General features: G+C 39.4%; 1 protein-coding gene across 6 annotated transcripts in view; it reads right to left on the reverse strand.

The window, feature by feature from the left end:
* LOC307196893 (uncharacterized protein) overlaps positions 1-26,969 on the reverse strand; it is a 965,113-nt gene that overhangs the window by 619,867 nt on the left and 318,277 nt on the right. The window contains exon 12 of one of the 6 annotated variants that reach the window (XR_013831273.1): positions 25,262-25,365. The exons of the other annotated variants lie outside the window; for them this stretch is intronic. The gene's annotated coding sequence lies outside the window, so the exon portion shown is untranslated. Of the gene's footprint in view, positions 1-25,261; positions 25,366-26,969 lie in introns of those variants that run through there. 6 annotated transcript variants of the gene reach the window in all.

Here is a 26,969-nt window from a genome sequence, read left to right on the forward strand (position 1 = left end):
CCAGCAATCATACTCCTACGTATTTACCCAAGTTAACTTTTGTTCACACAAAAACCTGTACATGAATGTTGATAGCAGCTTTATTCATAACTGTCAAAAACTGGTAGTAACCAAGATGTCCTTCAATAGGTGAGTCAATAAACTATGATACACCCAAATAATAGAGTATTATTCAGTGATAAATAATGAACTGTATCAAGCCACGAAAAGATGGAGGAACCTTCAGTATACACTGCTGAGTGAAAGCAGCCCATCTGCAGAGACTACATACTGTATGATTCTAACTGAAATTCTGGAAAAGGCGAATTTAAGGAGAAATTATAAGGATTAGGGGCTGCCACGGTTGCAGAGGGAGGTGACGAGGTAGAGCACAGGTCATGTCTAGGGTGGTGAGACTATTCTGTATGACACTGTAACAGTGGATACATGACGTGAATTTCCCAACACAAAACTGTACAGAGTGAGCCCTAATGTAAACTATAGACTTTAGATAATTATGTATTAATATTGGTTCAATATATTATAAAATATTATATAGTTATACCAAAATACAAGATGTTAATAGGGGAAATTGTGTCCCCTGAGGGGGGAAATGAGAATTCTGCTCAATTTTTCTATGAACATGAGACTGCTTTAAGAGTAAAGGCTATTTTTAAAATGTAAACACTGCATATTCAACATGAAAAGCATTACCATGTTGATATAGTTCTTGCTGACATCATCTTCCAACTGCAAATGTTCTCATCTTTCAATCCAAGTTACTGAGGCCATCCCCAAGCCTCTTCAATCACTTACGGTAAATTATTTAATCGTAAGTCACTGCCCTTGTGGATAGTACCTTCTAATGATAACAGTATCATACATTCATGTATTGCTGACATAATTGCCACGTATTGCTCTAAATTCTTCACATGTGTTAACACTCACAAAACTACAAGGAATGAGGTCATTAGTATCATCCTCACACAGACGTGAGAACTCTGGCTCCTAGAGACTAAGGTACTTGCCATAGTTAGAGACAGAAAGGTTCTCAAAGAACTGACATTTGAACCCAGACCATCTGGTTCTGAGATACCTGCTCATAACCATTGCATCAGAGCAGATAAAACTAAGGTGAAACTTATGAATCTGACAAGTGATTACAGTTCTTCCCAGAGAACCCAAAACTCAGTGGCAGAAACTAAGGAAACAAAAATGAACCAAGTAAGATTAGGAGCCTCAAAATCTATCAACTAACGAACTGTGTTAAAGGGCTGGAACAGCAAAGGAGACGTAAAGGAGATCTTGGCGGATCACACTTCAGACAAGACTTCATCTAAAAGACCCTTAAAGGCAGGAGGCGCAGCAGAGGGGCACTAAGGAGCACTCGTATTTGGGAAGCGCGAGTAGTTGGACAAACCCGCCTGAGTGTGAGAAGATGGTCCAAGATTAGGCGAGCCTGGGTCAGATCAGGGAGAACATTCTGCGCTCGTGGTTCTCCAAGCGTGGTCCCTCGGCCAGCAGCAGCGGCATCACCTGGGAACTGTAGATACGCAAGTTCTCGGGCTCCATCCTCAGTTTCAGCATCTACACAGCCGACCCTTGAACAAGGGTCGTGGGGGTGGGGGTCGGGAGGCTGACCCTCCGAACAGTTGAAAAGCTGCGTGTAATATGCCCTCCACACACAGGGTTCCTCTCTATCCGATGTTCCTCAGTCTCTGCAGTGCCCCATCCGAGGAGTCAACCAACTAGGGATTGTGTAGTATTCTATAGTATTTACTACTGAAAAATATCTGTATATAAGTGGACCCACGCAGCTCAAACCCATGTTGTTTAAGGATTAACTGTTTTAAAGCCCTCCAGGTGACTCTGATGCAGGCTAAATCCTGAGAACCACGAAGTCAAAACATGTGGATGTCATTTGGTATGAGATCGAAAGCTACAGAAGGGTTTTATGAAGGGGAGAAACAGGTGTAGCTAGTAAAATCTACTCAGTCAACATAAGAGTTCCATGGTCATTCTAAGCTGTTTTGAAAATCTAGAAGATTACACAATCAACTGATTATGTGACTCTCCAACTTCCAAAATTTTGTCCCTGATGCTGTTAGTTACTTTAATAAAGAGAGTTATTGGACTTAAGTCTCTTTATTTCTTTGGCCAATAACATACCTCACAGCATCCCCATCTCAGACTTACATATAGATATATATTCCACTTATAAGAAATACTCTGCTATAAACCCAGAGAACATGTTTGAAATTAAAAAATAAAGCCTTTGGGAGTCATTGAAGAGGCCCTTGTTTTGTTCCCATTCTTATTTTTTTTTTTCCCTTTTAAAGTCCCCATTTTAAAACTGGCTGGGGGCTACCTCCACTTTATAATGAATCCATCCCCTTTAAAATTCCAGAGAATCTCACTGGTCTGTGAGGACAGAATTGGGTTTTGGCGGGGGTAGGGGGGCACTGTGTCATTCACCTTGTTTCCTCTCCTCTTTTGGGAGAAGGGCTCTTGCTTTACCCCAGCTGGTGCAAGATTAAGAATTTGGAGGCTTTCAACAATAAAAATCACCTGACAAGGTAAAGTCTTTAAAAACATTGGTTCATGGAGAAATGAAAATTATGATTGTACTAAGGACAGTTGACAGTCCTAAGAAATTACCATCCTGTTGTTGGCAACTTTAGGTTATGCGAAGGGGGATTCGCCACACCACTAGGGAAAAGATTTGAGGAAACTATTGTTATTGCCATAAAAAATCTGTTCCCACCTATGCTGTTCTTGGTTAGCCACTGCCTTAGGAATCTACTGGAGACCCCCAAGTTTGAGATAACTATGTAATTAGGTAGGTTGCTTCCTTGTGTGCTCTATTCCATTTGTTTATGACTTTCCAGTTTATATGCCTAAAGGATTATGGGGAAATGGAACCACTCGCTTACTAGAAAGGGATTCATGATAAAAATAAACCCACCACTTGGATTTATGTGATTTCTAGGGCCACTAGAATGGAATTGGCTCTCTTCCTGGTAAGTACCTTGAACTTCCCACCTGTGCCTTCATGGCCACATCTGTCTAGCACATGACACACTCCAAGCCCGAGAGGCATTTGTCAAAGTCAGCTATTCAAAGGACAATAAACTTTAGAACAGGTGTTAATAATACTTAGCTCCCCTGCCTCTGGCCTGCCTACCAAAGAAACATCAATCCCACTTTCTCCTTTCCTACCTAGGATTTTTAACTATATGCACCTTTTACTGGTTTTCTAGTTGAATTCATTTTCCATGTGAATAGAAAATCTACCACGAAAATAAAGGATGTGAGTGGTCTTAATAGTAACTACCACTTTTAAGCAACCATGAAATAGACTTGCTATATTATGACAAAGCAGATGATTTTTTGTGCAAACTATAGATTTTAGAACACTGTCTTGAAATCTTGACTGAATAAAAAGTCCATTATTAGGATGTCTCAAACAAGTAATGTGTGTTTAACTTTAAATCAAATTACATTTATTGAGACAATTAACTATATGAAAATATCTGTCTTTAGGACAAATTAACAAGAAATACAATAAATCTCTTCCCAAACACCATTTTTCATTTTTCTGGTTATAGAAAATTCAAAACAAATGCCAATCTCTTAGCTTACTTTTTTTAAATAACACAATTAAAGTTAAGTCCTTCCATTTTAGATTCAGAGACTAATCCATTGATAAATTATTGAAAATATAACTTTATAAGACAATATTCTTGTTTTTATCACCTTTATTCAACCAGTTCTCATTTATGTTGCTTACAGACATGAGATTCCAATCTGGACTAGCTTTTGGGTTATACCGAACATGCTTTTAAGAGAGATTGAAACAGGCTGGGACCTGGGACCCTTACTGCAGGGCTTGCACCTGGACAAACGTCTCCACGAGCAACAGACACACAGAAACTCTAAGGGACTAGAAATGACTGCCGGCACGCACAGTTGGGGCAAATTATGAACAGCAAGACACAAAAAGGCCAAAAAGCCATTTCTGCGGTGCTGGGAACAAAAGCAGGGTCCTGCGCATGATGCCGACACACAGCATCGCCAAGGGGGTGGGCGGACCACCTAAGACCCCCTCCAGCCCGACCCAACAATCCGCTCCCACCTGCATCCCATTTAAGGCATCAGCCCGCCCCACTCAGGAAGCAGCAAGGGCACCTGGTACTCGTTGCCGCCCCCTCGTGCTGCAGCAAGAGGCGCCGAAAAGCCTCGCCTGAATGCCTCCCTCTGGCCTCTGATCAATTCTACTGATTAAAGAGTCCCAGAACCTGCACTAGTAACTATTACAGAGCAGCACAGTTCTACAAATTATTAAGCTTACCAAATTCAACCCCTCATCAGAAACTCCACAGACTTTCCCAGAAAGTGGCCAAAAATTCGTTAGCTCTCACCGCACATTTTATACTTGGCCTGATTTGTTAGAAAGTTCTTCCTCACACTGACCTCAAATCACTTAAATTTCAATCTGTGTGGTTTCTAATTCTATCACTTGGGACTACACAGTGTATCTTATTTTTTAAGAGTATCATGTTCTCTTATTTTCTTCTCTTCCAACAAGTTATTTTTTAACTGTTCTCAACATGCCAAAGTTTTAAGCCCTTTTGCATCCATTTCATTCACTTAGAGAAAAATCATATTTAAAACCATGCCGTTGAGAACTGAAAGTACTTGATTTTCTCTTCACATCATGAGTAACTACTATAAACCATGCCCTGGCCTTGATACTCTGGGTACAGTTTAAAAAATTAAGGATTCAGGGCTTCCCTGGTGCCGCAGTGGTTGAGAGTCCGCCTGACGATGCAGGGGACGCGGGTTCGTGCGCCGGTCTGGGAAGATCCCACATGCCGCGGAGCGGCTGGGCCCGTGAGCCATGGCCGCTGAGCCTGCGCGTCCGGAGCCTGTGCTCCGCAACGGGAGAGGCCACAACAGTGAGAGGCCCGCGTACCGCCAAAAAAAAAAAAAAAAAAAAGGATTCAGCCTACCAGAACTAAGTCTTATTTTTATTAGAAGCCTAATATATTACATTTCTGCTAGTTTTTATGCGCCTTTCCTCACATAACGCTTGGAATTAACAAAGGTTTTTTGCCTTTTTAATGTTAGTAGTTGCTAAGCCTCATCTCCCACACTCTATACTTCAAGATACACTGATAGTGAAAGCCAGCTCAGGCAGTATTCTTTGTAAAGGTAAGTAATAACGAGAAGGCTACAAAGCAACAGAGTTTGCTGTAAGACTGAGGTTAACTGGAACAAAACATTTGAAAATATATTTGTCAGTATATGTAATAGGAAACTTCAAAGTGTTTAGACCACTTAATTTCTGAATTGAAATTTCCATTTTGGTGAGCCTGTCCTCAGGAAATATTGAAAGCAAATGCATAAAGATGTATGTAACGGCAGTATTTTTAAAATTGATTTTTTTGGCGAAAGTGAAACATAAGTAGTTTTTTAAATGGGAAACCACTATAATAATTACAATTGTTAAAATCAAACACAAACGGAGACCAGACTTGGAAACTTCCTGAGCAGACAAAACCACTTTACTCATACAAGCAACACTTAATTTAGCTTATTTTGCAAGACAAGTGAGACTTGACCTCGTACACCTCTTGTTAATGCCTCTGAAAATCGTAAGCGAAACTTAAAATTTTTCCCCCAAGTTGATAGACGCTAACCAATTCCTTACCATCAAAAAAACGCTAATATTATAACCAACCACTGTGAGGAATACACAGTCGCTAAACTGCTTTATAACATGCCTCTGAGGCTCAGTCCATGTTTGGTTTCAGGGCTCCCGGTTCACCAACTTTGTGTGTGTGCACAATAAATTTTTACTAATTACTTACCTCAGTGATTCAGTGGTTTTACCTCTGCTATTTCTGAACTTTTGACACAACTATGTAAAAACAAAACTCTGGATGGAAAACCAATGATAACAGATGCATATTCTCATTACACCAGCTTGGATTTTTAGTGCATTTAAAAAATATATTTTCAATTCACCCAATATACTGTAATGCTTTTACATTTATTATAAATTTTTGCCTTTGGAGTCATGAGACTTGGGCCAGCTCCCAGCTCGTCCATTTGCTAGTTGAGGCCAAGTAACTGAACTATTTTAAGTTTTAGTTTCCTCATCTCTAAACCTGCGGTAAGGACGCTTATTTTACAAGGTTCCAGTAACTAAATATTTCTCCAGAGGTCTAAACAACCATGTCAGCACTTTGCAAAACCGTGTCAGCATGACTAATGAAAAGTTTCTCCTGCTTTGGTTTGGTTTTTCCCCTCAAAAAACAACCATATAAACGTTGTGAACCAAAGAAAACAACCAGTAGGTCTACTAACCTTGTGTATCTCTCAAGGGCCACACAAAGAGCAAAAAGAAAACAAAAAGGGAAGCAGAAAATCATAACAAGGTTGGAAAGCATGACGTGGAAAATCTACACTCCGAAATGCTGAAAAACAGACGGATGGAAAACATAAAAGCCAGGAGAAACACTCACCCAAGAGAGCAGAGGAAAGCGTAGTCCTTCCCAGAAGAGCTCTGAGCAAAGTGACGCCAAGAAGCAACCTCTATAAGAAGCAGGTGTGCACCTCCCGCCCACGGGCAGGGTAACCACTGACAACCTTAATTGCCGACAGCTGGCCAGTGGGTGCTGCCTCTCCCCGTTCCTCGGGCCCAGGGCTGCTTAACCACTAACAAGGTCAATTCCTGACAGCTGGTCACATGGCTGCTGCTTCTCCCCATTCCTGGGTTCTGCCGGGTGGAAAAAAGCTTTAACTTCTTGAATAAAACTTGAGAACCACTCTCCAAAAAAAGTGGTTTGTCTAGGCAGCCACTGGGCGCTCAAGCCCAAGTGAAAGAGCAAAGCTTGAGGAAACTCTGGGCTTTGTATCAGATGCTGAAAAAAAAACAAAGAAAGAAAGAAATCGCATGTGTAACGAAAACGTCGAAGGCAGCTTTACGCGGGAATAAATGCAAGTGTTGTCCCTGGAGATTCGGAGCCTTTATGTTGGCATTTGGGGGGATCTGCAGCCTGGCTCCCTCTGTGTTCTACCCACACCCAGGCCCACTTCCCAAAGCCACCCCATGGGTCCTTCCATTAAAAGGAACGGACTGTTAGGAAAACGCGTCCACAGCAGCAAAGGAAAACCACCCAAGCCAGCTTCTATCTATCAACCTAATTCTTCACGGTAACAGGCTGTAAGGGGTGATCACCGAGTTTCTGAGGAAAATGAATAGAATGTGTTAAATACAAGACAGCAGGCCCAAAATGGAGTCACTTACGCTAAGCTACATGTGGCCAAACCAGGACAAACTTGATTACAGTTTCGGCTCTCCGGGAAATGGGATCTTAAACCAGTCAGTCAGGAATCAGCTGATCAGCGGTAGTTACGTAACCTGCCTGAGACGCCCCTGCCGTCCCCTGAAGAAAAGTAACTTTGCAATAACCAACCTGCTCTTTTTGCAAAGTATAACTTCCTTGTTCCCACTCCACTCTGCCTGTAAAACTCTCATTTCGTACAGCTCTTTGGAGTTCCTTTCTACCTGCTAGATTGGGTGCTGCCCAACTCGAATGGATTTTTGCTCAAATGAATTGTTAAAATGTTTCATGTGCCTCAGTTTATCTTTTAACATGAAAAACATTATCAACACTCAGTCAGTTCCTAATCCAACAATCATAGCTATAGCCACTTAATTTTTAAACACAACGAAACAGATGCTTTGCAATTATTCATACACTTCTGCCAACAAGGTTCCCTGATGGATGACGCCTTATCAACGAAAGAAACTCAGTGAATCTGATGTGATTTGCTCATAGCAAACTGCTGTCTGCGCCTGGTGTGTCTTAGGTCTACACGCAAACATTCCATTCTTTGAATCGTATGAATAAAAATCCTGCCAGAGATCAAGGTTAAGCACACGAATCTCTACTTTTCTAAATGACATTGTCCCCAGTTTAAAAATCAGAATGACATTGTCTTGACATTTCTCCCGTTTTCCACATGCATCAAAAATGACCCACCTGATTCAGCAATTTCCAATTTCATTTGCAAATGCCTTTGGTAGGGTAGGAAGAAATTTGAGCCCAACACTTGACTATTTTGAAAAATAACAATTTTGTGTATCTGCACAAGAGTTTTATTATTTTTTTATTATCCATAATAAATCTATGAGTCAGATACTTTTCCCCATTTTTAAGATAAGAAGGATAGAAGAATGATGCTCAAAGAAGCAAGAAATTTCCTAAAGTCCAAGAACTAGTGACAATGCCAAGTTCCGATATATGTCCGTTTGGGGAAAAACAGTCCTCTTTTGGTTTTTATCTATACTTTTTTCACACTTTTTTTGTGTGTGTGAAAATAACTTAGAAGATAGAAATAGAGTAGCGGTTTAAAAGGTCAACACTTATCATTTCACTATAAACTCTAATAGCAAAACCTTCCTCTTCTGATCTTTGTAAAATGAAAAACTAATGAGATTAAATAAATAAATGAATAGACCTGTGTTGCTAGCATTTTGGCGTCTGCTCATTTCAGGACACAGCCTTCCTTACACCCTACAGCTCTGTGCCAACACTTGCTATTCGCTCTTGAGTAGGGAGCCCCATCGCGTCTTCTCTGTCTTGTCCACATCCTTTCAGAAATGGGAACTAAGAAGCTCCTACACAAACAGCCAGATTGGCATCTTTAGATACTGCACCCTGTTCATCACAGGGAAGTTAAACAATTGCACATTGGATTGAATTCCAAGAGGAACTCAACTCTCTCAAGCGATTTCTTTTCCAGAAACTTGTGCTTTGAAATGAAGCTGACATTTCACTTAAGCTTTTGAAATCTGCTATCATAGAGGAGAGCAAAGCAGTCTGGTTATTTTCAATTTCTCCTTCCTTGACGATAATACACCCTTGGCTAAAATAGTCACATTTCCTTAAGTTCCCTCACCAACTCCTGTTAGACTGCGTTCAGAGAATCAGTTCAGTCAATTGTTTCCCATGTCTTTGCAGTTCTCAAACTCTGTGTGTATGTAAGTATCACCAAGTATCATCGAGGATGCCTGGTTTTAAGAATCAGAAACTTTGGTGCCACAAGCAGAATTTATTGAATCCTTGGAATGCCCAAGAGTCTGAATTATAAAATATCTACTGTAAGATTTTTAGTGTGGGTGTTGCATATTCACATTTTGAGAAACAATGTTCTACCTTGCAAGAAATAAAATTCTCAGAAAGATCCATCAGGATGTTCCCTGATTCTCTACATTTAGCCCAAGAGGTGATCCGGCCAATGCCCAGAGAGCAGACCCTGAGAGCTTGCCTGCATCTCTTCTGCACCTGTCATTCATGTTATCAGTTTGTCCATCTGGCTACATAGTTCAATCACTTTCCTAGAATAACACTTGCTTTAATGTCTCTATTTAGCCACCTGAAATGTTCACTGATATCTGCAATTTTCTGTGCAGTGTAGATATTTTGGATGCATAAGATTACACTGCCTTCTCCTTCCCAGTTTTCATTGTACAATGTATAAGCTTTCTTTGTGGTTGAATCTCAAGGACTTAGGACAGACCCTGGCAAACAGTAATTCCGTAAGTTGAGGGATTCACCATCTTTAATCCTGAATTCCTTTCTATACAACTTCACTGATACCAGTGCGGTAACATTCGCTATCCTGAGTCAAAATCTTGAGGTCTTTTTTCAGCTCACTTTTTGCATGTCGTAATTGGGTAGCAAAGTATATATTGTACAGGATGTCACTACGAATAAGGCTATAGGCAGAACTAACAGAAATATTCAGGAGTGACTGTTTTCACAGCAAATATGTCCCCAAACAATATTAATTCTCTATTTTTCTTCCACAGACTCCTTTTCAGTATGTGTTAGTAACTCACCACAATTTCGTGTCAATAACAAACTCAATACATAAAAGGAGGGGAATTTTGAGACTATAATCATTACTAGTTGTCCCTTAAATTATTTGACATTGGTACTATAGTATCCCTTTTATAGAAATACAGAAAAAATTAAGGAATACTACTGAATTAAGTCAAATATATAGAAGCCATACACCTTGATAAAAATAAAAAAGCTGCATGTTTTCACACAGTGATTTCATTGAAACTTACTTACTCTATTGTTCCATGAGAATTCAGAGAACTAAATGCCCAGGGAGGCTGGGCGAAGTTACATCCTGTTGACCCTCATGAAGCTTTTGCCTCAAGTTACCAATGTGTCCTCTGATCATCACTGATAACCTCTGTGAAGTCTAAAGGTTGAGGAGTGAGGTGGGCTTAGCAGCCTCCTGGGCCCCTTCTCCTAGGTCTAGATAGTATTCTAATCTCCAGTCCTCTCCTAGTACCCAAAACTTCCTCCAAAACAGGATGTTAGAACTTCCAATTATAGCTATTTTTATCTAAAAATTATGGGGAAAAAATCAATTCTACTAATGTTTACCATGTGGATTGAAAACGGATGTTCGCCCAAAGTCTGTCATGAATATATAACCATTTGCACTGGTTCAAATTTGTGGAGTTATAGATTATATTTCCTAGCTTTTAATTAAAAACCACAAAATGGGAGGCTGGTTCTAAAAGATGTCTGCAAAGAAATCAAAATTGAAGATAATATTAATAATGCAAGCACAATCAAACAGCAAAAAATATTCAATGTGACCATCATATTGTCCTAGTCCAAGCTCTTTGTTTTTATGAGTTTAAAAACAACGATGGTGGGGCTTCCCTGGAGGTCCAGTGGCTAAGATTCTGCACTTTCACTGCAGGGGGCGCGGGTTTGATCCCTGGTCAGGGAACTAAGATCCCACATGCTGCACGGAGTGGCCTAAATAAATAAATAAAGTGCTTTGAAAAAATAAAAGCAATGATGGTGAAGTAATTAGTTCTGATAAAAGATCAAAAAATTGTATAAGAAAACTGCTTATCACTTGCAATAGGCTTCTCTTTAAATGTATATTGTGAAATATTAGCTAATAATCAGTAATTCATTTTAAAATTAAGTATCAAGAACATGAAAACACCTCAATTTTTCAGCAAATGATAATAGAGTACCTTACAGAATTTCAAATGCTGAGAAGGCTTTTTTGAGGTTTCTCACTCGAAAATAGAAAACAAAACCCCATAAATTTGGAAAACACTTGTTCTTTCAGATGTATTAAAAATGGCGGAAATAATACATACATGAAGGACACCATAATAGCAAAGCAAAATGCATTCCTTTGTCTGCAAATACTGTTAGAAGACGTGGAAAACATTGCTGAAAAATTGAAAAAACAATGTTAGAAAAAAATATGTAGAGTGGGGAAACTGTTACACAGTTGCCTGAAAATACAGATGTTGCTAATGTATGAAGCTTATAGTATTTTGGTACATTATAGATTCTCTTTCAACAATGAAACACACTGAAAAGCTACTTTCTGTAGGCCAATAGAAAGAAATATCGGGAAAGATATGGTCTCAATGCTAAATTAGTTCTTAGATAGAAAACAATGTTTTATGGAAAAATTGTGTAAACAACCATTTGGAACAGCTGCTCCAGCTGAAACACAGAGAATTCCAGAGTGAATCAATGAGCAAGTGAATTTCTTCACTGCGTTATTCACAAGTAAGCAAACGCAGCAAGATGCACAATGTGTTATAGGATGTCATGGACGTGGCAACTTTTACATAAACGGCACATTTAAAGCATATTAGGGTCATTACAACATTTGTAGTGAGATGGGAAACGACCATGAAACCCTTTTGTATCAGAGGTGCACTAGTTATCTTGGGATAAATTATCTAACTAGTTGTCAAAGTTCAGTGTTCCGAATTTACTAATCTTGTTTGTGAAGACAAGTGGCTATATGGATACTCTTCCCAGTTGAAGTTTAAACACACACACACACACATTCTTCCTTCAACACAGAGGTGACATTTTAACCACTGAGAAACGTAACCATTTGTACAAATAAACTTATGCTGTGGAGGTGATATTTTGAAAACAATTGTTTAAGAACCACCTGGGTTCCAATCGTGTTAGCTGTTGCAATTACGGAGTCTCTGTGCTTCCGGTTCTTTATCTGAGAGGGAGATAATAAAACCTACTTCATAGGATTGTGGTTACGATCTGGTGAAATAATCATAAGAAGAGCTTAGCCCAGCGTCTAATAAACGGAAATCATTCATTCAATACATGTCAGCTGATGTCAATGTCACTACCGCCACCACCACCACCACAGCCATCACAGATTTTACTAGCATGGTTCCCTTGCAGTGTGCCAATGTGCCCAGGTGGAAGGACAGTCCCCAGAACTCCCTTTCTTGTGTGTGTCTGGTTAGGATGGGCCACAGGGGAGATTTGGGGAGCTTCTGGAGGTTGGAAGAGAGGTAGCAGCCACTTTGAAGCACATGGACACTGTCGCTGATCTGCTGAATCACCCCATCAGTATACAGGAGCCCCGGGGCCAGGTGTGTGTCTCAGCACCATCAAGAAGGGCCCTGGGGGCTTGCCCGGTGGCGCAGTGGTTGAGATTCCGCCTGCCGATGCAGGGGACACGGGTTCGTGCCCCAGTCTGGGAAGATCCCACATGCCGCAGAGCGGCTGGGCCCATGAGCCGTGGCCGCTGAGCCTGTGTGTCCGGAGCCTGTGCTCCGCAACGGGAGAGGCCACAACAGTGAGAGGCCCGTGTACTGAAAAAAAAAAAAAAAAAAGAAGGGCCCTGGCAGCTGCTGGATACCCCCGTCAGCAAGGTCTGAGGCAGCAGGAACAGGAATGAGTGTCAGTGTGCTCTCGTGGGATCGCAGCATCCTCATTCTCCTCCCTTTCCCACTGTCTGCCCGGAACTTCAAGCTCCAGACGCTGAGACAGAGCCCAAAGGACCACTTAACCATGCGTCATCCTTGTGTAAGCCAATTCCACAGACACGCACTTGTGTGCACACACACACACACACACACACACACACACGCGCTAATACACCAGTCAAATGGCCTGCAGAAAGAAGATGTGGCACATATATACAATGGAATATCACTCAGCCATCAAAAGAAACGAAATTGCGTTATTTGTAGTGAGGTGGATGGACCTAGAGTCTGTCATACAGAGTGAAGTAAGCCAGAAAGAGAGACGCAAATATCATATAGTAACGCATATATGTGGAATCTAGAAAAATGGTACAGATGAACCTACTTGCAGGGCGCGAATAGAGACGTAGACGTAGAGAACAGACATGTGGACACAGCGGGGGAAGGGGAGAGTGGGACGAATTGGGAGATTAAGATGGACATATATACACCACCATGCGTAAGATAGCTAGCTAGTGGGACATCAAGCACGATGAAAGTATGAGCACTTTCCCTCGCACACCAAGCACCCTTCCCCCTCACTGTGGCCCCATGACTAATCCTGCCCTTGACTGCATCCCTTCTTCAAGAAGGAAGGCAGGGAACTTCCTAGCTTTACCCACTGCCAAAAACTCAAACTGGACCTTTCTACTTGTTTTATTTATTTTTTATTTTTTTTAACATCTTTATTGGAGTATAATTGCTTTACAATGGTGTGTTAGTTTCTGCTGTATAACAAAGTGAATCAGCTATACGTATACATATATCCCCATATCCCCTCCTTGTTTTATTTTTTAATTGCAAAGAGAATATACAGAGAACTTTCAGCCTTATTGCTAACTACCATTGAGTATAAGATTGCCCTTTCCTGATCATTGTTCAACTATCCTACAGTATCTGCAGGGCTCCTGGAACCAACCTCAAATCCACTCCATCATCAATTTTCAGAATATTCTTTCACTGTTCAGAGTCATGGGCTCCAGGGAAAGACATTGGTGCGATTGTTCACATTCCTGTTTGGTCTTATCTCAGAGCTCAGATTTTTCATATTCCTTTTTTGGTCCAGCTGATCTCTATTCCTCCTCTTTTCCACATTTCTCTACATTAACCACTTCTTCCTCTTACATTATTTCTTTGTGTCTCCCAGCATGCTTCATAATCAGCGCTAGGCACATTCCTGGTAGCTAATAGCAACTTGTAGGGAATACCTGATTTATTATGGATGGATAGATGGATGGATGGATGGATGGATGGATGGATGGATGGATGGATAGACAGACAGATAGATAGATAGACAGGCAGACTTTCGAGGTACACTTTTCTTGGGCAGGAGGTTTCTGATTACCATAAGGAAAATTATAAAAGGAGAGGCGAGTAGACAGTTTATCAAGGAAATATGCTACAAACTATTAAGCCAGATGGAGGAAATGAATGCTACGTTCCATACAGAGATCACAAAATTGTCATGAGATGAAGATTTAGTAGTTTACTCCTTGCTTTTAATGAGAGCAATTTTAAAAAGAAACAACTCTACTTCATTATAGTTAAGAACAGGAAAGATCTGGTCAGAGCTGTCACAGGCTCCCCCTCTCTCCTTCCCCACCCTTAGGACTCTCCCACTGCCTATAATTCACTTCCAAGACTTTGATAGCATCCTCATAATGGTCTTCTCAACAGTTTTACCATCAGAGCTTATTCCAAAAGTCCGATTAGCAGAATCCCTCCAAGAATGGAACCATTCTCTCAAGCATCATAAGCACTCTTAGAAAAGATCTGCAATGTCTAGCAAGCAATTAAAGTCCCGAAAACAGGCTGTGTAGCTATTCATCCTCATTAACAGATGGGAGAATACAGGTTGAATTACCTTATAGCAAATTATATGGGAAAGTAGAGAACATAATCATATAACAAAAGACCTCATTAACTCCTCCCATTTTTCAAAGTACACTCCCAGTTGTCATTCTAGCTTCCAGAATAGACTGATATTCTAGAGTCAAAGCAGAGGGTTATTGCAGAATCAGAAGCAGCATTTTCTCTTTAAATCAACTCCATATGCTTCAACAAAAGCCCAGCTGAGAACATCCAGAGTGAGGTAAAAGCAGTGGCCATCCTTCTTGGATTTTATATTTTATAAAATATTCCTGAACCTTCAAAGGTGTTTCTTCACATCAGGAGAGTTTCCTGTATTCTCTGACACTGGGTGAATTTCATATCCAGACATTCTATGTTCAGTATATGAAGGAGTTGAAGAGAAAACATAATTTCCTATTCAACATGCTTGAAAAACTTAACTGTAATATATCAATTTCATTGTGATTAAAATATATCACAATGAAGTACAATATAATTTATTAGCCTTTTAAAGTTCACTAATTTATTTTGCATCATCCTTTGCCAGTGGGATGTGATTTATTTGTATAGTCCAATTTTAAGGTCACTGTCTACTCCTGAGAACTACATTTCAAAACCTTTAAAATTAAATCTTAATGACTATATTGATATTTATAAGAGAAAATGGTCAAAAGGGTATATGAGACATGGCCTTTGAGAAAGACTTCCTATTTATTAATTTAGAGGTTATTTTGTTCTCTTTCTTAGGATCTCATAGCTATCCGTGGCTCTGGGCTGTGGAGCAAACACTTCCTTTCTCAATAGTTCTTAATTAGTTCTCAGTCATCTTGGCCACTCTAGCCATCATTGCTGAATTTATTCTAGTGTTCAGAAGTTCAGGAATTATGTCACAAACGATGAAGCAAAGGGCATGTTATCAGCATGGTTTGCTGGCTCTCCAGAAAACAGCAGAGCTGAATGGTCAGCTTCATGTGTCAGCTAAGGACACTTGGCTCTTCAAATGTCGCTCTCAGATGGGGGTTTTTGCTCATCTCCTTACCTCAAAAGCTGTAAGTGTTAAGGATGGATACGAAATAAATCCTTTAGAATCAATCACCAATCAAACAATCAAATGCAATCCATTAGAAAGTCAACTAATACTTATAATTTAAAACTTAAACAGAAATAATGAATTACAAATAGGGACATTTAATACATGGAGTGAGAAGAGAAGCTAAATGGGACCTTTAGGGCTTTTTTTTAATATATATTTTTCACTTTTTATGAAACAGTGCCCAAAACTACACAAATGACAAAGCTGGTGTGACTGACCTATCTGGATGGAATAGGACATAAAATGGGAGTTTATTGTTTCATTTTCACTGGGGGCCCAAAGACTTAGATCAGAACAACAAATGCTAACATTTTCACATCCCAAAAAGAAGAGCCAGACCATTGAGGTGAGACTTGCAGGTAAGGGGGCAGAAGCCAGTTATACTGTTCTTCTAAGACCACAAACTCCCTGCCTATGAAAGAAGTTAGAGACTAGAGAAAGGACTTATTAAGAAGGATCAATGTGCAGTTAAGCCCATCCCACATGCCAACAGATCTTCAGCAGTAGGCCAATGTCCACTTTTCCCCTGGACCAGATGATGTTGGTCTGGGGGTGGCTAAGAGGACCAGCTGAGGGAGAGGCAAGACCCCAGGGGTCAAGGGAAAACTCAAAAGCAAGCCAGAGAAGATACATTTTGTAGGATCCAGGACATTTCTGGTGCAAGGTCTCAGCATCAGGAAGACAGATGTCTAAGGAAGCCTCAAACTTGCAATGAAAGTAATTAACAGCCTTCCCCATCCCTTCCTCTCATTTCCACCATCAAACGTTCCTCCCTCCTTTAGATCCCAGAGCACAGGGAGCTAGCTGGTAAGAAGAGAAATACATGAAAGAGAATAGAGAAGAAACAATAAATTGATCACACCCCCATTCCTGTCTATTGGCTTCCCATCTGGACATGGCCCAAACTGAGAGCAGCCCAGGGAAGATAGATAATATAATCTCCTTTAAATCCCGCAGAAGAATGAATGGCCCTCTCCCACCAAAGAAAAGATTCAATACAGGGCCCAGGGCTAGTTAATGGCAGAGCCCAAAGCGGGTCTCGGGATGCTTAGTCCAGCCTGGCTCTAGGACTGTGCCCATGTGCACAGGGGAGCTTCTGACCCAAGATGATCTTCATCAGGAAGGTGAAATCTCAGACTGAAGTGACCCTAAGTTCCTGAGGAATTGTAAGTAATATATTTTTTAAATAGCATAAGCACGTTCTATGAAAAAAATTACACTAAAATATGTAAAGCACGTTCACATAGTAATAGCTGCCATTTATTCGGCTCCTGCTGTAAAGACAGAATTAGCCGCTCTTGGGTGTGATACTACGTGCCCACTGACGTACCACATTCACTCATTTGTCCCCCTTCTCAGCTGTATGAGAAAAGCGTTATTAGTTAGTCTTATGTTACAGAGGAGAAAAATAATATTCAGAGAAGTTGTCACTTTTCCAAGGCTGCTCAACATGCATGAGGTTTCAGGAAAATTCAACTCACAACAAATCTCCAAGGCTGTACTGATTTCAATACACTCCAGTGAAGAAAAAAAAAAAAAGGAAGGAAGGAAAGAAATGTGAAAATGATCAGAAACCTCATTTAAAATGGAGTCAGGGGGCCACAAGGGAGCACTCTCAGCCCTACCACTTGCCATCAACTGCTGACCCAGCAGGAGGAGATGTGCCTTTGCATCTCCAACAGGAAGAAGGTTACTACTTTACTACCAAGCCAGAGGAAGGAAGAATTTCCGCTGGCTCAGCTTAGCAACAGCCCAGCCAATGAAAGACCACCACAAGTCAGCCAATGAAAAGCCACTACACTTGGAACCCTCAGTTTCCTCCAATGGGCTCTTTATTTATAACAGCCCGTCCCAACCCCCCCCCCATTCTCCTCTATAAAAGAAGGTCCTCTCTTTCCTTCTCCAGGCTTGCCTGTGGTTCGCTATGGAAGGTAGGTTCGTAAGTGCAAATCTTCGGTGTTCCCGAATAAACGCCTTTTGCTGGTAACTGGCTGTTGTATTGTTTTAGGTCAAAAGAAGGAAAGAAGAGGGGAGGGAGGAAAGGAAGGAGGGGAGAGAGAAAGTGAGGACGGAAGGGAGAGAGGGAGAAGGAAGGAAAGGGAAAGAAGGGAAGAAAGAAGGAAGAGAAAGATGTCAGAGAAGGAACCGCTCAGGGTCATAACCTGGTGGAAAAGAGGTTCAGACGCGCAGCTAGGAAACACTTTCTGCTTGGGGACAGGCGTTATCATTTTAAAGTTCGGGCGGTGTATAACTCCGGGAGGAAACATGACTCCCCTTCCTACCTTAAAATTAGGGAAAGGGAAATATATGAAATAGGAAATTTTAGGGATAATCAAGGTAACGTTGTGTCACTGCTTTCAAGTGGAACTGCCCCAAAAACAGAGTCTTATTGTGCATATTGAGGGTGAATCACAGGGTATAATATTTTAATTACCAGACGTCTCCCTCTTTCATGAGCATCACCTTATCTTCAGCGTCCACCAGAAAGCAGGCATTAGTGAAAAATTAAACCCCAAAATCTTTAAGTTGTTGCAACAAAAACAATAGAAGCGGTCTTTCTTGGGGTCTATGTCATATTCTATTTTGTCCACACACAAACAATTCCTTAATTTTCAACCACTAAAAGACACCAGCATTACATGACTTAGTGCATGAAGTGGCATGCCATGAATAGGTAATTTAAGCAGTATGGATAAATAATCTGTTTTATATAACACACAGAGTTGAAAATACCTCTGAAATTCAGACATCATTGATCAGAGTCTTTGAGAGCACGGGCTCAAAACCAGCCTGAACAGAGCTATGGATTATGTGCACTACATCGCCATCTAGAGTCAGAAATCCCAAACAGCAGGCAAAGCCACCCTGAAGATCGAGAAATTAGTCTAAATTGCTAAAGGAGGCACATGTTAAGCACAATCTTGAGTGCATATACGAAGGCAAACCACAGAGTTAAATTTTGGTAAGTTGTAAGAAAATGAGTAAATTCTATAATCAAAAACAGTATTCACTTATAGACAACGCGATATTTATTCAGTATCTATCCCCTGCATTGGATGGGTTTCTCTGTTCTATGCTTACTGTCCAACTAATGCAATGTCCTGCTCTTTGGAAGCTGTCTTGAAAGTACCGTGACAAGCTCTGTGTGAAGAATCTGGAAACAAGGTCCTGGCATGGTTTGGGGATGCAGAGAGCAAAAAGTGCCCTACACCAGACTCCAACTCCAGCATTCTGCATCATAGCAAAGCACTAGCAACTAGGACATTCTGGAGAAACACGTGAGATTTTTTTAAAGGGGGGTAGTAGCATTATTTGAAAATAAAGAGCAAGATCCAGTCATTCTTATTTTTCTTTTTTTCAAGCCAAATACCACCAAACTGTATGATTCTGCTAAACGGTGATTGCACTGTGGACAGAGTTGCTAACAAGATGTGCTTTGATTTCATTACAATAAAATAACTTGCCTAGTCTTGATTCCAGGAGCAATTAACCCTTAAATTATCCTACAATAAGCTGCAAAGATGTTTAGCCTAGCAGGAGAAATGTGTTATTAACACAAGGTCAAAATTGAGAATGAAAAGTGCAGCCTAGCTGCATTTTTAAAAGTTAGGATCTTCCGGTTTAATTACATAAGCATTTTCATTTTAATCTGTGTAGAAAAAAATGCCTTTTCTTTAAAAAGTGATGATAGCTAGTAAAAACTAGTATAGGGTTGCTGGATGCGAATACCAGAGGAAGTCTGACTGTATAAAAAAAGCAAAGGAAATTACCACTTTACATAGACAATTTTGTATCTTTTAATTTGTGTTACCGAATTAGAGTTTTAATCCACGGAATCTTCATATTTCTTTCTTTGTGTCATTTTCTAATATACAGAGTAGTTAGGCAAACACTACTGTCACTAAGAACCAGAAGTATGTAAAGTATTTGAACAAATACGTCAAAATGTATAAAATAATATATGAAAAAATATGTAAAATAAAAATATGTCAGGTATTTATAAGTATGTAGAATACATACATAGTAATATGTTGTGAGGTTTTGTTCTTAAAATAAGATGTATCTCTAAATTGTCGTTTATTATATTTGATGATTCTAAACCCTATTTAATAAAAATAGAACCAGCACAAAGAAAATAAACCATCTATAGACCTCCCACCTACAGATACCCTACACACACAGAGCTAAATATTGAACCATATTACATGCTGTGTTACAATCTACATTGTTCTAAAATTCTGTCTTTTAATTTATGATTATTCTAGAATACAAGCATTAGAAAACAGTTATGAAATAATAACATGTCTTTCTAAGGGCAAGAAATTTAAAGCAAGGGATGATGAAGAAAACGAGAAAATGCTGATCGCTTTTTCATCATTCTATTCAATCTCTTAGTTATATTTATGAATTTCATTCAGTTGGCCCAATAAAGCATAAATGACAAGAATGGAAGTGGAGAAACTTATTTAAGAGATATTTAGGACTGATAAGTGGCTGATGGGGTGTGCAGGGAAAGGAACAGTTCTTTTCTTCTTTCTGTTCAGAACTGAGTTTAGTCTTTACCTAATATGTGTGCCTCTTCTTAAGTCTGGCTGCACATTGGAATCAACTGGAGAGGGTCACAAAGGGGCCATTCATCACAAACCAGGTATATCAAAATATCTGTAGTCCCTGGCAGTCTTTACAAAAGCCTCCTGGGTTAAGATGTAACGAGGACTAATAGGCAGTAATGAACATGGAGTGAGGATTGACAATTACTGGTCTAAATGATGTTTAAACCATGAGGCTAAATGAGATCATCAAGAGATTGATTATTGATTATAGATAGGAAAGAGAGAAGACACTCCAGCATTTAGGGAGGTTGGAGAGATAAGGAAACAGTCACCGGTGCTGAGAAGAAACCACAAAGGTGTTCCAGGAAAACCGGGTCCCTGTAGCCAAACGAAAGATGTCTTGCAAGGAGGAGGAGGTGGCCACTCAGGGCGAATGACAGGTCAGGAATGTAAGGACTGAGAATTGACCAAGAAATTTAGCAAAATAGAGGACGCTGGTAACCTCTACAAAAGCAGTCTTAGTAGACTGATGGGGACAACATTTGATCAGAGTATGTTTAATAAACAAAAATGGGAGAAAATGAATATTTTTAAAAATCTTTCAAGGATTCTTGTTATAAATAAAGCAGAGAAATTGGATAGGAACTGAGATGCAGTGTCGAGGAAAAGATATTTTTGATGGGACATGACATCAAACTTGCATGCTGACAAGAAGACTGAAGGACAGTTGTTGAAATAATGTCCTTGAGTATATATGGCTTTGGATGGCTCAGCGATAGCTCATACACTGGAGGAGGAATGTCAGAGTATAGGGTGTAGATGCATGGAGGTCAGGAGATTGGAGATGATAAATGGGGAAATGCCTTTTGACTGCTTCTATTTTCTCTGGGGAGGAAGAAACAAGGTCAACATCTTAGAATGAGGATGACAGTGGTGCTGATAGAGATTTGAGTAGAGAGAAGATATGAAAAAGGCCCCTAACAGAGACCAACATTAAATGATCTCTGTAAATGGACACGCCACAACCAGGACTACCATATTTTGCACATAGTAGATGCTCAATTAATATTTAAGAAATGAATTTGTTTCTTCATGAAATATTGCTCCAACGTAGTCTACAAAACTTTTAATAATCCATATTTTAGCTTAGTATCCACCAAAATTATCAGAATAATGCCTATTTAGACTGTATTACCTTGTTGTACCTGAATGGCAATACATTATTATACACTTAGTTTTTATGGAGTAGCAATGAAAGAATAGCCCCCTCCTCATTAGCGGTTTTGGTTTTTGTGTTTTTTGAGGCCATTATCTCTAAGTTGCTTAGTGCCTCTCTCTAAAGCCCCAAGTGAATTTTTTATTTTGGAGATGTCAGAAAAAGCCACTCATATCACATATGCAAATAAGCAATGTGTACCTTATTAAATAGTAAGATCTATATAAATGAGTATCTCCCTTTTTTGTTACGTCTGCAATGAAACTCTGAACCAAATTGATGCCTCAGCTATTACCATTATTAAGCACATGTGGCCAGCAAATTGGGATTCACTTTTCCCCTGAAATCTACTTCCTATTTTAATTCATTTTTTTCTAAATTCTAATTTTATTCAAATTCACATTTTGCCATTTTCTTCTAAACCACCAAGAATGTATTTATGATACAAAGCAGTGCATAAATAGAGGTAAATTGGTACAGAAACATATAAGGTTGGAGTTGCAAACATGATTTGTCTATAAAATACTGATGTATTACTGTATTTACGTAGTTCTTGGATACTTTTAGATTTATGATTCCATTCCAATGCTTCTCTTAATCCCCGAATTATACAGTTTCACAGCTAATAAACTAAGGTTTGTCTTTGAGTTAGTATCTTGCCTATCATTGCAGCCAGCATGTGACGAAATTTTCACTGAATCAAGATATGCAGACCAAATTCTTTACATGACACTGAATCTCTCTGGATCCTCACAAGCAAAAGAGGTTAGAAATTCTGTTCTCCAACTACAAATGGAATGTAGTTTTCTAAAAAGTTTTTCATATTTCAATTTTTTTTCTTTCAATATAAAGTTAATAGACAGGCAGCTGTCTCCTGCCAGCACTGACCCATCAGTACAGATTTTCTTCTTTGTATTTCTTTCTTTATATTAATAGCTAGTTTTTCCCCACCTATATTTTAAATGCTTTTATATTTCTGGCATTTGCTCTCATTTCCAGTATTTACATTCACATTGTACAAAGAGATCTACAAACATGCTCCTCATACTGAGAAAGTATTTGCTTATTTTTGCAGAAATTTCTTGAGGAAGGGTGAGAGGGCTTAGCAAAGAAACTCTCCCCCAAGTGCAGGTAGATATATAAATACCAATAGAAAATGACAGTGTCCTTTCATTTTTGTTGACATTTAAGGGACTGTAATTCTTTCAGTGACCCCCTAAAGGCTTCCAACCCACATTTTCATGGACCTCCATCAAAAGATGTTATCATGTTGTGTCAACTGACAAAAATAGCACCGTCACATATAAAATCAGGCTGCACAAATCTCACTCAGCCTCAAAGGCACAATAAATCCAGAGCATTTTTGATATTTAAAATTCTAAACAATATTTTCACTCTAGGCTTTTAGCATATATTTTTAGGGTTACTAGTTTAGCACTTCTTTTTACAGCTCACGCAAAGAGGGCTGTCTTTGTAAATCCCCAAAGGAACAATTGAGAGAGTGATATCAAACTGTACCATGGTTGTTAATTCTTAATGTCTGCAGAGAAAGTGCTGCCTTCAGGGTGAGCTCTTGGACTGGACCATGGAAAATGGTAAAGGAAAAGAGTGGGAAATAGGGGACAGAGGAGACAAAAAAGAAAACCAAGCAAACATGAAAATTAGTGTCAGAAATCTTGAGCTCGATGGAAGTTAAATTCCTTCCACAGACAGTTGAACAAACCTAGGTGAGACAGTTTCCAAGATGAATCTAAAATCATGGGGCTAATTTCTGTTAAAACCAGGCCTGTTTTGTAATTCGCAGGCCAACCACCTTACACCACAGAGTCATAACAGAAAGAGTTAACTCACTGAAGGGATTAAAAATGAAAATTCAAGTGTTACCACCATTATGATAATTGAAGTTTCATGATATAATTAACATTTTCTCCAAAACGCTGCTGTTGAGTGATGAGTCATTATAAGACTGCATTAAACCGACTGGTTTTTAAATGAAATGAAATTTTATTCCCAGTGAAAAAGTTCTCAATAATGGGGAAACCATTGAGAACTACACCATAAACATCTCCAGGTAAAGCAAGGATACAACATAAAACAATAAATACCAGCCAAGGAAACATCAAGGTCATCAGAGGCACAAAAATAAAAAAGCAATTGCTAAGGTAGGAATTTTTTTTTTTTTTTTTTTTTTTGCCTTATGCGGGCCTCTCACTGTTGTGGCGTCTCCCACAGGCTCCGGACGCGCAGGCTCAGCGGCCATGGCTCATGGGCCCACCCGCTCCGCGGCATGTGGAATCTTCCCGGACCGGGGCACGAACCCATGTCCCCTGCATCGGCAGGCAGACTCCCAACCACTGCACCACCAGGGAAGCCCAGGAAAAATTTTAAGAAAAGTACACTATAATTAAAATGCTCTGCCACGTGTAATACCTTAATTCCAGCAGTCTGTCCTTGTTTAGTTCATTCTGTTACTCTTTTCTCTCCATGCTATGAATTTTAGTTTGTGTGTCAAATTCTCATCATGTCTAACAAAAAATATAGAAAGGAAAGGAAAGCAAAAGTGCCCCACGCGCCAATATCATAACGCGATGACATGTAATGTTTATGTAAGCTTTCAAAAGGTTGAAGTATAAGAAATTTTTAGTCACAAGAGGCTTGCTTTAAACTTATTCACTTTAGAATATGTATGACAACAAAAGCTCAAAAATGAAAATTAAGTAATAAATGAACAGTGTTGCATTGTGAAAAAACATGATTACCCATGAAAATGAAAATCTGTAATGAAAATCCAATACTGCACTGACTTGAATAAAGCTAGCAGTCACCTCAACTTCACAATAAAGGAATCTCATAAAATGATGAAATGGCACTATATTGTACAATAGTTTTTAGCTACTCATATGCAATAACAATTTTCTGGAAGCTAAGATATTTATGTTCCTTGATATTATTAATAATAACAGTAGAAGGGTTTAGCTCATGTTTAGCATATATATCCCCCTTTCTAAAAAGAAAATGAAGGATTTCACATAGGCACAGCTGCCTCTGTATAACAAACAATTACTGAGTACACAGTGATAAGGTATAATAATATATAGATGTGATTTGGTTCCTGCCATAAAATCTTCGGCGTAGATAAACCGCCTAAAACGGTACCTCCTGCGAGGCTTTCTCGTCACCTTCACTGCATGCAGCAGGACTTCCTATCCATTAGACTAATGAGAATAAAGGAAATTATACCATCATCGCACATGACACGTATTCTCTTATGGAAACTAGACGTCATCACATTTTACTACTGATATGCTGATCTTCAAAGGAACCCAGGAAGTTCATTCTATGTATGCTTTAAACAGGAGGATCAAAATAAGTTAAACTTAATTGAGTCCTGAAGAATCCAGCGATACACAGACCATACAAATCAGACAGTAAACTAGGAGTGCTTTGCCCATGTTATTCTACTCCTTCCTGGTGGATTCCTTCATTGACTTCCACAGTTTTTTGTTTTGTTTTGTTTTGTTTTTTGCGGTACGTGGGCCTCTCACTGCCGTGGCCTCTCCCGTTGCGGAGCACAGGCTCCGGACGCGCAGGCTCAGCGGCCATGGCTCACGGGCCCAGCCGCTCCGCGGCATGTGGGATCTTCCGGACCCGTGTCCCCTGCATCGGCAGGCGGGCTCTCAACCACTGCGCCACCAGGGAAGCCCCATGCTCCTTTTATCCACCTGTGCCCTCCTGGTAATAACCTCTGCTCAGCTTTTAGACTCAACTCTTCAAAAACGCCTCTTCTGAAACCACAGACTCACACAAGTGCCTGAGCAAACACAGGATAATATTGTCATTTCAGACTCAAGTGAACCAAAGACCTTATTCGTTAACAGGTATTACTTAATAATTTCAAAGATACAGATAATCAAGAGGATTAAGTAAAACATCTGGGGCTTTAAGGGTAGTTCCCAAGGTCTTCCTGCCACAAACAAGTGTCCTATGTCCCAAAGTAAGCAAGGTACTGAGAAGTTGTTTCCTCACAGTGGGGTTGTTTAGTTTATGCAACGTATCCATTTTATACCCCAGCTTACATGATATTATTCCTAGGAACTTATTTACTTTAAGCAGTCTTTAAATAGAGACATTCTGTTAAGAACATTCCACAGGTAAGGATATTCTAGTAAATATCATTGATCTATTATATTTCCCAGGAAGTCCAGTTATCATATTGACAAAGTCATCTGTCTTTTCTTTCTTTCTTTGTTCTTTTTCCACCAGCATCCAACCCCACTGTAGAAAAAGTGTGAATAAAGATAGTAAGCCAGCTGATGTAACTCATTCCTGTCCACTGACCCTACCTTATATTCCAACGGGAATGCTTGAAATTTTGCCAGAGCTGTTTTGATGTGACTATATTCACAGAGCTGTTCACACTGGGAGAGCGGATATCTTCACACAATCTTTTTTTTTTTATTGTAAACCCTTAGCCCTTAAAAAAAAACAACTCATTACCTTGTAAATGTATATATCAAGACACCTATATCTCATCCCACACTTCAACCCAATATACCTCAATTGTTATATTCCTGGATGGGAAAAGGCTTAGAGAAGAGGGCAAAGTTAGGACTGAAATGGTCAGAGATGTCTGTTGTACCCCCTGACAATTACAAAAAGTCAACACAATAAATATCAAAAGAGAGAGATCAAAAAAAAAAAAAACAGAGAGAGGTCAAATTGCTTTTTTATTCAAACACAGCATTTCCATGTCACTATCTTTAAAAACCTGAATTGAAATTTTCTAATAATATGTGTATTCATAACTACCCTGTAAGTTTCTGAATCTCAGATATTTCCAAAAATCCTAAATTTCTCCAATAACATTTCTCTCTAACCCCTTTCCTTAAATGAAATAGAACTTTTCTCTATTAGCACAAATTCCCTGCTGGTCTATGTAATAAAAGCTATTTATATGTTCACACCTCAGAGCCCTCAAGTTCCAGAGGTGGTATTATCTTAGTATCATCATACTAAGTGAAGTAAGCCAGAAAGAGAATGACAAATATATGATATCTCTTATATGTGGAATCTAAAAAAAAAAAAAAATGATGCAAACAAACTTATATACAAAACAGAAATAGAAAACATACATATGAAAATCTCTCTGAGACATACAGCAAGGTTAAAAGGAAGTTGCATATCAATATTTAGAGGTCTATTTATGTTAAAATAAAACAAAATCATAGGAGCTCCCCTACATACATATATGTGTAATATAAGTGTGTATAAAATGGTCTCAAAGGACCGATGACAGAATATTACCAGTGTGATGAACAGGATTGGATGAGAGTTAAGAGGAACTTTTATTTCATCAATATGGTTGAATATTTCAGAGTAATTGAGGAGTTGTGTATTGATATAATAATATGCTAA

Source organism: Stenella coeruleoalba, assembly GCF_951394435.1.
Source record: "Stenella coeruleoalba genome assembly, chromosome: 14".
In the NCBI taxonomy this organism is placed as follows: domain Eukaryota; kingdom Metazoa; phylum Chordata; class Mammalia; order Artiodactyla; family Delphinidae; genus Stenella; species Stenella coeruleoalba.